At 44.9% G+C, this 14,554-nt stretch overlaps 1 protein-coding gene across 1 annotated transcript in view; it reads right to left on the bottom strand.

Annotated features, from left to right (window-relative positions):
• Positions 1-2,498: 2,498 nt before the first annotated feature.
• LOC101961704 (nephrocystin-1-like) overlaps positions 2,499-14,554 on the bottom strand; it is a 75,016-nt gene continuing 62,960 nt past the window's right edge. Inside the window, exons 11-12 of the mRNA XM_078029779.1 lie at positions 14,220-14,373; positions 2,499-12,513 (exon numbers count right to left, since the gene is read on the bottom strand). The gene's annotated coding sequence lies outside the window, so the exon portion shown is untranslated. The remainder of the gene's footprint in view (positions 12,514-14,219; positions 14,374-14,554) is intronic.

Below are 14,554 nucleotides of genomic sequence, written 5' to 3'. Positions count from 1 at the left end.
CACCCCAATTTTCCTGGATACTTAAACTATGCTCAAAAATAAAGTCTAAAATATTCCCGTGTGGAATACATGGAGAGGCCTATCTTTGCTGCACAACCCCTGATACTTCCTAATTCAGTCTCTCAGGACTTAAATAACTTTCCTTATCATATAGTGAGCTCATTGCCTGCTGGGGCTGAACTGGTCAGGGTGCAGAGGAGCCCCCCTGGATCCTCTGACAAACCCTCCTTGTAGTGCTCAGACCCTGGCTGCCTCTGAGCAGTGTCCTGAGCAGGTGGAGGCAGCAGGAGGAGCAGCTGGGGCAGCCCAGCCTCACAATTCTGCTCCCTGGGAGGTTTTTGTCATGGCCTGTGTCACTGTGAGAGGGTAACTGCTACCTTGTTGACAGTAATAAGTGGCAACATCTTCAGGCTCCAGGCTGTTGATGGTGAGAGTGAATTCTGTCCCAGACCCACTGCCACTGAACCTCGAGGGGACCCCAGATTCCAAAGTATTTGCATATCTGATGAGAAGCTTAGGAGCTTGGCCTTGTTTCTGCTGATACCAGTGTAAATAACTGCTAACGTCCTCACTGGCTATGCAGGTGATGGTGACTCTGTCTCCAGAAGACACAGGCAAGGAGGATGGAGACTGGGTCATTGTGATATCACATCTGACACCTGCCATTGAAAATATAAAAAGAAATATCAATGTAAGTAGTGATGTTACAAGAGGATTTTCTGAGTAGCCAGGCAGCACTGACCACACTGAGATTAGTAAATCCCCAGTAATGTCCCTCCTTACTTGGGAGGCAGAGGAGCAGGAGCCCCAGGAGCTGAGCAGGGGCGCTCATGGCCATGCTGTGTCCTGACTGGGACTGACTCCTGCACAGGGTGTGAGCAGCCTCTTAAGAAGTCCTCAGGGCACTGGGCTGTGCTGTGGGCACATGCAAATCAGCAGGGCTGGGCAGGCTGGGCACAGCTGCACTGCTGGCTCCTCTCTACACTGACCAAGTGTCCCCATGTGTTCCAGGTCAGATCAAGGCAGCACCAATATGAATTTCAGAGAATTTGTTTCTCTCTGGTGACATTTTGTTACTAAAGATATTTTCAGGACAATTGTCCAATTTTAAAGAAAACTTAAGGTCTGGATTGAGCAAAGTATTTCATACCTAAAATGAGGATTACGTAGAAGAAGCTTCTTGTAGAGAATATGTAGTGAAGTGTTACAGAAGAGAACATCAGGCCATTAATATGCTCTCACATGTTCCTGGTGGGAGGATTACCTTGGGTTTCATTTGAAATTATGTAATTGTGAAATAAAGTTTTCAAAGAAAAAAGTGCATTAGAAGAACCTGGATTTATTCAATAGCATTTGGAAGGGCTCTAGAGAAGAACTACATTTATATCAGGCAAGGTCCTACAGAAGCACAAAGATAATACCAAGGTTACTTGGGGAATGTGCCTCTTGGAGATCCCCCTGGACGTCTTTCATACCAGGGACTCAGTGGTCCTGGTTTGGTTTGGGGACTCCCATATCAGCCCCCTTTGTTGCCACTTCATCACATTCCCATGCCCATCAGCATGGTGGCTGACTAATGGCGTCAACCTGATGACTTCGCAATCCTCTGCTTCTTCCTCCAGCTCCAACAGCTGCCTTAGCACAGCCTGAGCCCTGGAGGAGTCCAGCTCACAAGGAAGCAGACAAAGTACATGGCCTGGGCCTGCAGGGAGCTCCTGCAGGGGCTCTAAGCTTCATGTGTCCCCAGCCACTCCAGGGAGGAACACAGAGCGAATCCCTCGACATTCCCTAATCCCAAGGGTCAAGATTGTGCCCAGCTCTGCCCATTCCTTTACCCTCTTGTGTCTCATCTCTGAGCTGGCGACAGGTGCCCTCTAACCCCTGATCCTGTCCTGGACTGGAAGAGGCTCTCCTGTTCTTACCATGCGTAGCTGGACAGAGCAGGTGCTCAGTGAATCACACCTCAGAATGACAGTGACTGCAGACTCTGGTGTCAGGTAACCATCTTGGGTTACCATGGTGGGAATGGGGCCATGCATTTACATGCAGAGCAGACTCAGGCCCTGGACTAACTGGAAGAGGCTGGAACAGGGGCTCCCGCAGGTCTAGCTCAGGTTGGCACTGCCTGAAGGCTGGGCTGTGGCCCTGGGCTGGGTAAGCAGCTCTCCTGGGCAGTGGGGCTGAGGGCCTGAGCTGCCAGGCAGGGGAGCCAGGGGGGGAAATCCCTCCACAGCTCTAGATGCTGAGTGGAGCTCTGAGCCCACAGCCAAGGTGAGAGTCTAAGACCAGGAGCTCAGCCCTGGATGTGGCTCTGTGGGGCAGCTGAGCTCAGCATATTCTCCATGGTCCTGGGGACTGACACCAAGAGGAAAGTGAACAAACATTTTATCTCAATCTTGTCAAAGCCAGATCCATGATGGTTAGAAAGATAAGGAGTACGTGTCATACACACGGATAAACTGTCTGTTTGCATGTAAGATATAATTACTAAATCAACATATTATTAACTTATTCTTTTATTTGGAATTCATAGCATGAAGTAAAATGTATATTACATTAACTATAGATAATAACAACATAACCAGTTTATAAAATAAAGATCACACATGCTGGTGTTGTGACTCAGTGGTAGAGCACTTTCTAGAATCCATGAGCACTGGGTTTGATTCTCAGCATCATATAAAAATGAAATAAAGGTATTATGTCCACCTTCAACTAAAAATATCAATGAAAAATGCAGATAATTAGCCAAGTGCAGTGGTGTACACCTGTCATTCTAGCAATATGTAAGCCTGAGGCGGGAGGATCAGAAGTTCAAGATCAGCCTCCACAATTTAGCAAAGCCCTGTCTCAATAAATAAATAAATAAATAAAAATGAAAAGGTCTGCAGATGTTGCTCTGTAGTTAAACATAAGGTTCAATACTCAGTACCAAAAAAAAAAAATACAGATAATAGAGTATATTAAAAGTTAAATTTTAGTATTTTAAGATTCACTAAAAGAGTTAAACACAAGTAGTGCCGTCACAGAACATAGTTCATTATATACAAAAAGAACTGTATCAATAGTTCACAAAGAGCACCTCAAATCAATAATAAGAATAAACAAATCAAAGATAAGGGGTCATGACCAGAAATGCACAAATCACAGAAGGAAAATTAAAATACATGACAAATATATGAAAATCCATTGTAAATTATAAAAATAAAAAATAAAATGTTATTTTTGACATGAAATGGAGGGCAGATTGTTAAGAAGAATCTGGTGTAGATCAGGGTTGGGGAGAGTAACCCTCTACTGGTGGTGACAGTTGTTCCTGGTGGAGTGGCCTTTGTTTTGCATGATCTGCTGATGGGATTCAAATGGGAGTTTTTCTGGATCCAGGGGTTATTTTCATACAAACTCACCCTCCAGAGGTGTCCAGGGCTGACATCTGTATGCTCAACACTGACCACTGTGACATGTTTGAGTGGTTGCATATTGGAAACAATCCAAATGGCCCCTAGAAGACAGACACTGGGCTGGGTAAGCAGCTCTGAGGTGGAGGCCCTGCCCAGCAGAAATAGCCCTGAGTTCAGCCCACACAGAGGGTGAAGAGAGTGGAGGAACTCCAGCCTTCTAGTGAGGATCTGATTTCCTGCCCATCTTCCAGGACCTGGAACAACTAGGCAGGGCCATGGTCCTGGAGCGCTGAAGTGAAGGCCTGTTCACCAGAGTCCAGGCTCACAGCTGCTGTTCCCATGTGTGGAGCAGCTGGTCCTCCTCAGATGGGCTCCCTCTCTAGCAGTATTTCCTCCCATGGGGGCTCCTGGTGTACTCAGGACACCTGAGCCCCTGTGGAGTGAGCAGTGACCACACATAGCTTAGCACCCTGGGGACAGTCTGAGGGCAACACTGACATTGCAGCTTCTCCTCCCCTCCCCCTCCCTTCCCTTCCTCAATGTGAACACCCCAGTGTCTGCCCCACACTACAGTGAAGACTGCAGTGGGCTTTGTCCCCTCATGGTGATTCATGAGGACACCTCACCCACTGCACACATGGCTGCACAGTCTTTAGAGTTGTGACCCTGTCCTCTCTCTCATCCAGGCCCACTGCTGACCCTTAGTTCTGACCCCATTCCATGAGTCCTCAGAGGAGAGACATTCTTCTCAGGTTGTGATGATCACAAGTTATAAAGCAAAATAGAAAACATTCAGGAACTTGCCTGTGAGGATACTTAGTCCACAGTGCACAGAGCCCCAGCGGCCATGAGCCTGGGCACTGGACACAGTTCCCAAGCCTGAGGGCTCCTCATGGGAAGGGGTCTCTGCTGCTTTCCCAGGGCCTCTGAGGTCAGGACCCTAGGCTGGGTTCCTTGTGGGGTTTTTTCGCCATCTAGTGGCAGAGTTGAGGCATAGCAACATGGTAGTTTTGGGGTGTGGAATCCCAGATTCATAAAACTGATCCTCCTCTATCCATCACTAGGGCAGATTTGGTAGGAAACTCAAATGGTCCCTCTCCTCAGTGAGTTGTTCAACTCGATAAGTACAGAAGATCAACACTGCACCAGGGATTCAGAAAACATGCTGGTCTTGGGGAGCTGGCCTCTAGGTGAGTAACTCTCAGGATATGCAAAAGCTGGGGTTTTGCCAGAGAAGAGAAGGGGCCTGAGTGACCCTGAGGGGGGTCAGTTTTAAAGGTGCAGGAGGCCAAGTTCTCCTGGTCTAGAGAAGCCAACCCAGCCTCATGCTTCCCATGCAAAACCCTTTCAGAGCTACTGAGGGTCTCCCAGGGCTCCCAGGAAGAGCTTCCATGCTCAGCAGTTGGGCCAGGGCAGCTGAGGCAGCTAAAGTGAAGTGCAGAGTGTCCCAGAGGTGCCCAGGCCCCAGCCACTACTGCCCCACTTGGCCCTTCCTTCCAGCCTCTGAAGGGTGCTGAGGAAGGGAAGGGACCTGCTCCCTCCCAGCCCCAGCATGCCCAGCTTCCCACACTGCATCTGCCCTTAAAGGAGTCCCTGATCACCACATGCGCACAGGATAACTGACACCCTCTCAGAGAGCAAGTGGGGTGACTTTTTATCTAAAACCATGAACTTGGACAGGAGCAGGAGGATGGTAGTGGTGGGGCCCTGCAGGTCAGGTGGGTCAGGAGCTTGGTTCCTGGCTCAGGTCTTGGCTCTGCACAGCAGGTACTCAGCACAGGAGATAAGTGCTGTGCCCATGAATAATGGAAAAACTGGCTTAGGGTCATCTCAGGAATTGACAGGACTACACCAATGTCACCATTAAAAATGCTTAAAGTCAAATTTCCTTTGAAAATAGACCATGGGGCACCCTGTTTTCATGGGGGCTCCTAGGAAGTAGTTTCCTGTGCTCAGCCTCCCAGGAACTCAGAGGAAGGTATATCTGTGGTCCCAGGAGGCTTGATGACAACTAAAGATGGTTGCAGACATGGGCCTCATCCACGTGGAGCTGGTTCTGCAGGATGCAGGAGTCGGGGTTCAGAGGTTCCATTGGGATTTCAAAGGAGGCCCTGAAGGCCAGGCAGGGGGCATCGGGGCTGAATCCCTGCAGCAGCCCCTGAAAAGACAAGGTGTGAAGATGTGAGAATGGATGTGGCATTGCAGTGGAAGCCCTGAGACTGAGAGTTGCCAACAGCATGGGACATCTGCTGAGGGAAACTCTGAATCCAGCAGAGGCACGTGGGAAGGGAGGCCATGTGGGTTGTAGCCAGCATGTCGATAGGGGCGGAGCCCTGTGTCAACCCTTTGGACAGAACTTCACTGTGCCACATGCCAGGTGCTGGATAGGAGCTGCAGGGTGGGTTTGTCCAACTGGATTTTACAGTCCAGCTTTGGCACCATCCCTTCTTGCTGTGCTCATATTCCTCCCCTTTGAAATGGGAATGGTGACATTCAGCCCCTGGATGATGGACATAAGTAACTTGCTTTAGACTTTTACAGGGTTCACCACCCTCAGTTTTCCTTGGGTCTCAGAGACTTTAAACTTGGACTTTAAGGTAATGCTGAATTGTGAAGACTGGGGGATTCTCAAAAATGGACTAAATGCACTTTGCATTGTGATTTGGACATGAGATTTTTCGAGGTCAGGAGTGGATTGTTAGGATTTGAATGTGAAATGTGTCCCAAAAGCCTCTGTTAACCTGAGTGTCTTCAGGATTAGGAAAGTGTGACATCATCAGTCCATCTTAGTCTGAATGGACAGTGTCAGGGATAACTGTGAGCAGGTGGAGCAAGGCTAGAGGGGGTAGGCCAGTGGGGGTATGCCCTGGATGAGTTGACCTTCCTGTGTCTCTTCCTCTTTCTCCCCATCCCTCTCCTGTTGACATGACCTGAGCTGCTTCTCTCTGCCATGTCCCCTCCTGTGATGTTCTGCCTCACCTTGGCCTCAGGACTGTAGAGCCAGTTGACCATGGACTTAACCTCCAAAACCATGAGCCAAAATAAACCTGTCCTTCTCTCAGTGTTCATGTCTGGTCTTTGGGTCCCAGAAATGAAGAGCTCACTAAAACATTTCATTTGAGCCAGTTCTTATATGAGTGCATTATCTTTCCTCATATTTGTGAATTTTCCTGTTCACTTTCTATTGTTAACTTGTAACTTCATACCATCATCAGAGGAGGAGATAATATGCATGTTCTATGTCTTTATAACATCATTGAGATTTGTTTTGTGGCCTAACACATGGAGGATCTTGGAGAACATTCCATGTGCACCTGATCAATCATGCAGCAAGGCATTGTGGGTAGAATCCACCTACATGTCCGTTAGGTGGGTGGCATTGATGCAGGTCTCTGTTTCCTGACTTATCATCTGTCTAGTTGATGCAGGGACTATTGAAAGTACAATAATTCGGTCCCCTCTGTTACTATATTGTTGTCTATTTGTCCCTCAAATCTGACCTTGCTTTTAGATGTGTTTTGGAGCCTTGATTTTTGGTGCATGTATATTTGTAATATTTATCACCTTGGAGAATGAACCCCATTATCACTGTATAATTTTTTGGTCTGTCCAATCAAATTTGAAAAAAATTCTATATTTCTGATAGTAGCATGACTACTTTTTATGATGTTTTTTCACATTTTACCAGCAAGCTCTGCTTGTTCTAAGACCTAACATGAGATTACCAAATGAACATGTACATACACAATTTCAATCCATTTTGCCTATCTACACATTTTGATTGGATGTTCACCTATTTACATTCAGCAAAGTTACAGACAGGGAGGAGCTTCCCTTTGCCATTCTTCTGTGCTTTCTCTCTTCCTCCTGCCTTTACCCTATACCTGGGGAGAAAAGGTCCAGGTTTTGGGCTTTTTGGGTTGCCACGTGGCCCTCACAGTGTGAATGTTGCTCAGGACCTGAATGATTTTCCGATTTCAGATCAGGCTGTAGGAAGTTCTTTGAAACATCACCCTTTTGAGTCCCAGATAATTACCAGTGGCTATATTGGTCAGGGCAGAGGGAGAGGAGGGGCTTCCATTTTTTATTTCATGCAGTTCTGTAAGATCTGAGTTTCTTTCTTCATCCAATATAGTATGCATCTAACTTTTCAAACAGTGAAAACAATGGTCCCAATACTTATTGAAACAGAAGATCTAACACTTGTGTCATCAGAGTCCCAGAGGAGAGGAGTTTAAAAGGTACTGTAGGAAATAATGGCTGAAAAAATCCCCAATTTCAGCCAAAGACAGAAACCTACAGATTTAAGAAGCTGAGCAAATTCCAAACAGGGGAGATCCAAAAGGGTTTGTGCCAGGTACAACACACTTCTAAAGTAAACAGGAAAAAAAATACACCAAAGGTAGCAAAAGAGAAAAACAGCCAGGTTAAGCCAGGGGAATGACTCAGATGGCAGTGGGTGTCTTGGCAGAAACCAGAGGCCAGGAAGAGGTGGCACCACGTTGTTTAAGTGGTAGACGAAAAGAACTGTCAATCCAGAGTCCCACGTCTAATGGAAAGCTCCTTTAGGAAGGAAGGGAGACAGATACTCAGATAAAGCTAGTTTATGAGAATCTGTCACCCTGAAAGGATGTTTAAAGGACACTCTCTGTACAGAAGGGACAAGCTAAAGAAGGAATCTTGGAACATCAGGAAGGAGATCAATGGGAACAGTAAAGATCTGACTAAATACTACTAATTTTCTCAGTTGATGATTAAAGCAAAAATTGTAAGACTGGGTGATGTGGTTTCAGTGTATGGAGAGGAAATGTGCAAGCCAGTTGTGAGTGAATGAGGACAAAGAGAATTAGAGAGAGGGACAGACTCTGCCTCTCCAAACAGAACGCTGCCTGTGGTCACTGTGATTAGTTGGGTGTGTAAAATGACACCTACAGCAAGCACCCAGGAAGCCACCCAGAGAGACCACTCAACACCACGGATAATTCAGAATGGAGTTCTAAGAAACGTCTAAGCCACACGCAAGGAAGAAAGAGAACAGAGGACAACAGGGAGAGAGAACAAAGCCGGGCTCCCTCCCAGCCCTAGAAAATAAAACAAAAAAGAAAAGCAGGCAGCAGACCCAGAGGCTTGAGGCTCCCCCCGACGCTGCAGGTGTGGGTGCTGGGAGGGTGTCCTGGATTGGCGCTGCCTAGGCTTGACAACAGAGCTTTCCAGTTGTGATAGGCTAGATTTGTTAAAAAAGCCTTCAAATAGCAAATAATGTATTTTTCTAACTATTAAATGTGATGTAAAACCTCTCGATTTCGAACTCTGATAAAAATTAATTTCATAAATGAACTTCTAGGATCTGGATATAAAATGAATCCCATATTTTCTATTATTAAAGTGAAATTCTAGTTTTTGTTTTTGGTTCTCATGTGAGAACAGGAGAGTACAGCAGGTCCTCTCTTCTTGGTCACTGCTGACACCTCCTGTCGCGTTTGCAGTGGTGCTTTTGTGCACAGTAGCCCTGTGGTCACCCTTACTCCAAGTTCAGGTGGAAGAAAACCACCAGGGCAGCGCCACACCCAGTCCTCCCCCAGGCCTCCCTACCTGTGTGCGTGTGACCATGGTCTATCCAGGGGTGGATGTCTGAGACCTACTGCCCGCTCCACACCTGCTCTCCCTTCACCCTCCACACTCAGCCCACCACCAATCCCATTGATTCGGGCCTCCTGCATCTCCCCTCACCTGATCTCCACTCAAGCTGTAATAGTCATCACTCTTTTGGTTGCACTTATTATGCTCCATGTGTTGTTCTCCATGCTTTACTTATATTAACCCAGTTGGCTCACATTGATCCCAGGAGGTACAAGAGGAGGAGCCTGAGAGCAAGGTCAAGGTCCCATGTTGTGCAAATGCCAGCGCCAGGGGCAATCCTAAGCAAGCTGGATCCAGATTTTGCTTCTTCAAGATGATGCCTATTGTCCTTTGCCTGCCATGTTGTGCCATGGCCCTGCCCCATGTGGTTCACTTGAGTCCCCTCTGGCTGCCCTCTCCTCCCTTTAACTTACCTTTTTTATTTATTCTTCGGCGAGGAGCCAGAGATCTTTCCAGAACATGAATCTCATCATGTCACCTCCTTCAGTGCCCTCTGCTGTTTTTAGGACAGAGGGGCACTGCTTCTCACACTGCCTGCCTTCCAGACACTCCCCGTCAGGATTCCACACTGGCGGCCACCCTGCTTCCCTTGGAGTCCCCTCCCCAGAGGGCCTCTGCCTGCATGTCCCATGGAAGCCTGGGGCTCCTCAGCTCAGGGGGTGAGGCTGTGAGTTCTTCTGCGGCTCCCACCCACTCTGGGAACCCCTCTAACTAGGCTTTAGCTGACATGTACCAGACTGTCTGTTTCTCTTCCACTTTGTGATTAGTACAAAATATTTTCTAATTTCCCTTTGACTCATTGATTATTTAGAAATCTGTTAATTTTCAAGCATTTGAAGACTTTACCCACGGATCTTTCTGTTATTGATATCTAGCTTAATCTCATGTGCTCAAAGGCCATACGGTACATGGCTCTCAACTCTTTTAGACTTGTTGGGGTTTATTTTCTGACCCAGGTCAACCTGTGTAAACTGGTGGATATTCCACATACACTTACAACATGCTTCTTACTGTTTAGAGGTGAAGTGCTGCTCAATACTGATCTTACCTAGTTTGTCAATAGGTTAATCAATTCCTAATATCCTTTCTCATCTTCTGTCTGCTTGTTCTATATTCCTGAGAGAACAGTAGTGAAGTTTCCAATTATAATGGTGGCTTTTCCCATTTCTTTTTTCAGTTCCATCAAGTTTTAGGTCATGTGTTTTGAAGCTCTAACATGGGGTGACTGGGTATGTATCTACTTTGTTTGACATTTTTTCTTTTTAATGCACTGGGGGTTGAACCCAGGGCCTTGCAGATGCCAGGCAAGTGCTCAACAACAGAGCCACATTCCCAGCCTGACATTAATATCTTCAATAGTGAACCCTCCTCCCTTTAACTTACCTTTTCTATTTAAGGTGGGCTTCTTGTATGGAGCATCTAAGTGGGTTTCTCACTGTAAACTCTTACATTCCCCTAATAATGTATTGCATGTTAGGTATATTTTTATATGCCTATTGGTTTCTCATGTTTTCTTTTTTGAAGGGCCTGTTCAAGTTTTTGCTCATTTAAAAAACTGAGTTATCTTTTTATTTCTTAGCATCCTTGACTTGTTCTTAATCTTAGACTAAAAAAAAAAAAAAATTCTACATTTCACTGTCAATGATACAAATTTAGGTTTTTCTTGTTCTTTATAAATTTGAGGAAGTTCCCACGTGTTCCTAGTTTGTAGGGAATTTCTTAAAACTCGTGAATGGGCACTGGAATTTGTCAATGTTTTTTCTTTGTTTATTGAGATGTTCACATGATTTTTTCTTGTCTACTAATATGATGAAATAACATTATAATTTCGCATGTCCAATGCTTGATGCACAGTGTGTACATCTGAACATGGGAAGAAATTCCACCTGGTCGTGACCTACTGTCCTTTCTATAAATTGCTAGATCCAACTTGAGAATGTTGTTTAGGATTTTAGTTTCTATATCCATGAAAGATACTGGTCTTGTAATGTCATCGTTTGGTGTCATGTTTTTCCTAGATTTAGGAATGACGTTAGGGAATGTTTTCTCCTTTTCTATTCTTTGGAAGAGTTTGCATAAGATGGGTATTATTTCTTCCTTAAATGTTTGCGGGAAGTCACTAGAGTGAAGCCATAAGGACTTGGAGTTTTCATTGTAGGAAGTTTTTTAATTGAAGTTGTAATTTCTTTAAAAGAGAAATTCAAATTTTCTATTTCTTCTTATGTCAGTTTTCAGTAAATTACGGTTTTTTATAAAATTATCTATTTCATCAATGTTGTCAGATTTACTGGCATACAATTCCTTATAATATCCCTTATTGTCCTCAGTGTCTGCAGGATCAGTAATGATGTTTCTATTTCAATGGGAGATATTGATAATTTCTTTTCTTTTCTTTTCTTTTTTTTTTTTTTTTTGTACCAGGGATTGAACTCAACCACTGAGCTACATCCCCAGCCCTATTTTTTTTTTTTTTTTTAATTTAGAGACAGGGTCTCACTGTGTGGTTTAGCACCTCACTGTTGCTGAGGCTGGCTTTGAACTTGCAATTCTCCTATCTCAGCCTCCAGAGCTGCTGGGATTACAGGTGTGCATGTGCCACCTCGCCCAGCTTTCTTTCACTCTTTTTAAAGTATCTTGGTCAGTCTTTCTGGGCATCTTTCAATTTTATTAATCTCTTCAAAGAATCAACCTTCATCTCCATTGATTTTCTCTTCTGTCCATCTGTTTTCTATTTCATTAATTTCTACTCTTTGTTATTTCCTCTTTTCTACATTCTTAGGTTTAACTCACTCTTCAATTTCTAGTCTCTTAAGTTCCCAGCTTAGATCACTGATTTTCAACCTTCCCTCTTTCCAGTATATGCAATTAAAGCTACAAATTTCTACCTAAGCACCACTTAAGCTACATCTCATGAAAGATACATTATTTGTTTAGAAGTCAGTCAGACTATCATTTGGTATTAGGTAAAAAATGGTCTTTTAGCAATCAGGGAAGAGCTGAGCAGAAAAGAATTCCAGGAGACCTCACGGGAGATGGTGATGCTCCATATCTTGCCTGAGGAGCTAGATATACATTGCATTTTCAAAAATGCAGTGCTCTATACTTAGACCTGAACTGTACACAACACTAGAAGACAGGTACTAGTCCCTCTCATAAGTGAAGAAATCTAAGGCCCAGATGGGTTAACTGTGTGTGTACCAACATCACACACTGAAGAGCCAGGGTTAACCCACTGCGGTACCACATACTCACACACACACAGTGCACTCCACATTTAATGTGTGGTACCACACAAGGGCTTCTCCATCATCCTCTGTGAGATGGTTCAACTCAGTGAGCTTACCTTACTGCCATCAAACAGACAGAGGCGAACATGTCTGCTGAGCACCTAGATGCTCGTTCCTGGGAGAGGAATCATCTTACAGCTCAACAGGGTGAGGATCAAGGAAACACGACTTGGCCTTGACTTAATCTGAAAGAAAAACACAAAAACCTATTAATAGGAGTACAAATCCATTTCCAAAGCATCATTTGTAAAATACAGCTTAAGAAGATATACATAGAATACAAAAAGGAAAACTTTTACATGGATATACATTCACAGAGTTTTAATAGTCTGTTCAAAATCAAACCCAGTTATTTCAGGTAAATTTTGCATCAAGTTATATTTGAAATATTTGCATTTTTTTCTTAACTACTTAAAAACTTCAATGAAAGACTACTAGTACTAGCAGGTAAAATATATGACCTGACCCCCGAATCACTGTATTCTAGTCTCCAGGTCCATTCCCATACGATGTGTGGAATTGTAGACAGTTACCCCAGCATGACAACCAAGATACCTGGCATTAATGTCACCCAGCTACCTCCTCTTTGGCTCTTAGATTCTTTGACATAGAATGTAATGTTTGGTCTGACTGTTCAAATCTATTTCACAGATAAAGGTCAGATTGTGAATAAATAAACTAGCATTCTGTATTTTTATTTTAAAAGAACAGCTTCAATTAGCTAAACTTTACATTCTGCTTTATGATCACAAGCCTTTTCATTAAATAATTTATATTGTTGCAAAAGATAAGATAATATCAATAATCTGTCACCTTTTTATTTAAGTAATGAGAGTTGGGTTTTTAGTTCCCGGGCACAAGTTCACGGCATTAACTGTGATCTGCTCAAGCACTGGTGCACCAAGCAGCCCATCTGCCCACTTGCAATACAGCACCTCCTACTAAGGCGCCAGTTGATGCTCAGGGTGAGAGGGTTAGGGGCACCAAGTTCTGCACCCCCCTTCCTACCACCCCGGCCACCACTGAGGGGTAAAGTCAAGGTAAATGAGAAGGGAGTGACATACTCTATTGCAGTTTATATCTGTTACAGGCAGATATAAAGTAGAATTAAAAATCAAGAGCATATTCTACTTCAAATACTGGCATAGCAAAAATCTTTTTTTCTTGGTGGTACCCAAAAAGCGTGATCATGAAGTTCTGCTGACCTTTTCATTCCCACTCAACTAAGATCATGTCACTTCTACTCTTCCTGAGGGAGCTGGAAGCTTCCCACTGCAAGAGATCTAGCTGAGCAGCTTGCAGAGAGCAAAGTCTGCTTAGCTCTTGGTCTCAGAGGTCTCAGTCCATGGTAGCTTGGCTCCACTGTTTTGGGGCCAGTGGCAAGGCAGGGAATCAGAGCGGGGAGCACATGGTGGCGTGATGTGTCACCTTGCAGCAGCCAGGAAGCAGATGAGAGAGAGGCAGGGGCTGGGGTCCCACAATCCCTTCATGGGTGTGGCTCAGCAATGTAACTTCCCCTCACTAGCCCCCAGCTTCAAGTCCTACTGCATCCCAATAGCCCCCAGGCTGGCAGCAAACCTTGACCCATGGGCCGTGGGGCACCTATCCAAAGCACAGTGCTGGCCAACACTGACTGCGTTCTCATATTCTGACAGGCACTGCCAAAGCCTTCATAAATTCTCACAACCGCTCGATGTTAGGAGGACTGTCATCCCTGTTCCCAGATGAAGACACTGAGGTAAAGCATGATGAACAGGGAGACTCAGTATTACATCCTTTGTGGCGATGGGAGGAGGGCACAACCACTAAGAGAAATCAGAGTAGGGGCCCCAAGTCTAGGTGCTGCCTTGGCTATGTGAACACCACTGCTTTAAAGCCACATGTCACTCACGTGCTGGCCCCAGGACAACGGCAGCCAGGCTGCAGCTTCTCTACTGTCGCTGTACTCACAGTGCCTGTCTTCACGTCCCAGATCAGATCTCTGAAGGCCAGCTGTGATGCTGTGAGTTCAGGTTGCAGAAAATAACTTGCTCGAAACTGATTCCCTGAAAAAATAGCTTTTCTTTATTTTCTTATGAAAAGAAGAATGAAATTCAAAACCAAAAGTCTAAGACATTATGCTACAAATTTAGGAAACAGATATTTCCAAAATGCTAAGGGGCTTACTAGCAATTTGCTTTCCAAGAGAGATGAACCAAGATAGAATCATGCTCAAAATTTTTTTTT

Source organism: Ictidomys tridecemlineatus, chromosome 12 (genome assembly GCF_052094955.1).
Source record: "Ictidomys tridecemlineatus isolate mIctTri1 chromosome 12, mIctTri1.hap1, whole genome shotgun sequence".
Lineage (NCBI taxonomy): Eukaryota > Metazoa > Chordata > Mammalia > Rodentia > Sciuridae > Ictidomys > Ictidomys tridecemlineatus.
Note: the sequence above shows the minus strand (reverse complement) of the source record. Positions and strands in the feature narration are given on the sequence as shown.